The 2,716-nt window shown below is 33.9% G+C and overlaps 1 long non-coding RNA gene across 2 annotated transcripts; it reads right to left on the reverse strand.

Annotated features, from left to right (window-relative positions):
• Window positions 1-376: 376 nt before the first annotated feature.
• Window positions 377-1,877, reverse strand: LOC113382053. Of its 2 annotated transcripts, XR_003367631.1 has the most exons (7): window positions 1,780-1,877; window positions 1,654-1,715; window positions 1,474-1,568; window positions 1,283-1,395; window positions 1,048-1,208; window positions 827-971; window positions 378-739 (listed from the first exon to the last, which is right to left on the reverse strand). It is a non-coding gene; the product is annotated as an uncharacterized LOC113382053 (long non-coding RNA). The 2 variants fall into 2 exon arrangements; XR_003367630.1 differs by having other exon boundaries at window positions 377-739; window positions 1,474-1,715.
• Between the last annotated feature and the right edge of the window lie 839 nt (window positions 1,878-2,716).

The following is a 2,716-nucleotide window of genomic DNA, read 5'->3' on the forward strand; positions in this document are numbered from 1 at the left end:
AACGCATCCCAGTAAACATGCGATATGGCCACAACATCGTGGCAATATTTTATTTAGGTCGTGTGACATGCGGTTCCCATATTCATTTTCCTCGATATTTAATGGATACGGCCGCAAATTTATGTAACTATCGAACAACTATCGAGGTTCGGTCTCTGGCGCACGTGGCGTTCGTGATACATGAAAATCGACGTTGACCCACATATGTTTGTTTATTATGATAAGACCGTCTGACGTAAGGCGTTAACCCCAGTCATGACGTCATTGGCGAATGAAAACGATTCGGTCATGACGTCATACAAAATGGCGACTCAGTTATGACGTAATAGCACCTGAAAGTGATGACGTAATGCAATTAATATTCTTTTCTGTACGAATAAGCATTTATTTACGTGAATAATAAGAAATTTTACAATATTTAAATATTACAAATTAGAATTGTAGTTTTAAAATTATAAAATTTTAACATGAACTATACTAGAAAACTTTGTACAAATTATTCAATCTTAACATATTAATAACAGTATATTTAATGAAAATTGTTGTATATCTAATGAACGTAATTCTATTTTTGGGGCGTGAAGTGTGAAGTGTTGCATAAGTATTCTATCGCCACTTCCTTATACATCAAACAGCCTGCCTATTTTTCATTTTTTCATTCTATCGCCAGTTCATTGCATCAAATGCCAGGATACAGATTATGCACATATGACATACTGCCCCAAATTTTGGAAGTTTTCTAAAACAAATTCAAACATAATGTGATTTACTGTATATAATGTAATATATATATATACATACAGCTACCATATGTGTAGCTACCTACATGTTCAGTGTACAAATCTCCATCATCTTAAAGTCGCTTTTACACATACATTTTTAACACTGACTGATTTCATTCTATCGCCAGTTCGATACATCAAATGCGAGGATACAGGATATTCATATATGATGTACTTCTTGGAAGTTTTCTAAAACAATTTGAAACATAATGTGTTTTATTGAATCTAATAATATATATACCACTCCATATGTGTAGCAACTTACATATTCAGGAGACAAATCTAAATCGTCTTCGAGTCGCTTTTGCACATACATTTTTTTTAACCTGATTGAATTCATTCTATCTCCAGTTTATTATACATCAATTGCTAGGGTACATCAAGTTCATGCATATATGACATACTGTTCCCAATTTTAGAGGTTTTCTAAAACAATTATAAATATAATGTATTTGTTACCAAATAATATATATACAGCAACTATATATGAATCAACTTACATATTAAGAAGATAAATCTCCATCATCTTCAAGTTGCTCCTACACATACATTATTTAAGCCTGTCTAAAGATCTGTATATTGTTCACCGTTTCATTCCAATTTTGTACGACTTCTGAAATAAATATGAACATGGCATACGTGTTTGCAGTTTATATATATTTTTATAGTTATTATATTTATAGTGACTTACATATTCAGACAATCATCCTCGAGCCACTTCTCCACCGACTAATTTAAGAGATTTAAGAAGTGAGGTTATGTCAAACACATGGATATGTTAATGTCCTAATGTGGTAAAATAATTATTTTAACCTTGCTAAACGATCCTTATTATTGTCCTCAGATTTTGTAATATATGCTATTTGGTCACCTCCTTTGTCATCTAAAGAAATCGACATAAAATAACGTTTCTTCATCCCAGGATATAATGCACTAAATGGAATTCAAAATCGTGAAGTAATTACATATCTATATAAATAATATATGATATACTTACGGTGTCATTTTTCTACACTTTTCTACAATTATCACTATGAACAAGTTGCTTAACTAAACGAATGTAATTATTATACAAAAGAAAATATAACTTGATACATGAGAAATTCCTGACATATTGCGCCATTTTGTATGCGGTTAGTTTAGCTTTCGTCAAAGGAACAGTCAAACCGCTTGAGTCGGTTCAGCCAGTGGCCACGGCGCGCTGATGTAAAGCTTTCTTTGTATGGTCACACACACCAGCACACAACGCACACAACGCAGCGCACGACGCGTTTGCTTCACGCCGTGTGACGTCATTGATTATGCTTTGCATGTGTGCTAACACACACCAGCGCACAACATGTATCTCACATGAAATGCAACGATGTCATTACCCCCGACAGCGCGTGTTTATGTCACTCAATGCGAGCTTTGCGTGTATTGTAACACACACAAGCGCACGCAAGTTTAAAATCCTCTTGTGGCGTAGATTCGATAACTGCATTATAATAACGATGTCGATATTATAGAAGATCACATCGCGTGTTTACTGGGATAAGCATTGGTACGGAACCCATAGAAATGTAAAAAAAAATATACTTATTGTTAAAATCTCTATAAAATATCTGATAATTTGATAAGCATATGTCTAATGATCATTTTTAACCGCCGAATGGCATTTTTTTTACTTTTTTATTAGATCTCCCAAACCGCTAGACCTGCCTTCATGAAAATTTGATCAATTCTTTATCTTGTCAATACAAGTCAAATGTTTTTTGAATTATTCAAATCGGACGTTCCGTTCTCTTAAAAACTGAGTTACCGTTTTTGTCACTTTTTGCCCCATATCTTCGGAACGGCTAGACCTGCCTTCGCCAAAAACTAATCAGCACGTCTCCCTATCAATACGAATCGAAGATTTTTTGAATTATTCTAATTGCTTCATCCGTGTTCCC

Source organism: Ctenocephalides felis, unplaced genomic scaffold (genome assembly GCF_003426905.1).
Source record: "Ctenocephalides felis isolate EL2017-DRISC unplaced genomic scaffold, ASM342690v1 CF-g0.4_SCAFFOLD_03265, whole genome shotgun sequence".
NCBI classification, from domain to species: Eukaryota; Metazoa; Arthropoda; class Insecta; order Siphonaptera; family Pulicidae; genus Ctenocephalides; species Ctenocephalides felis.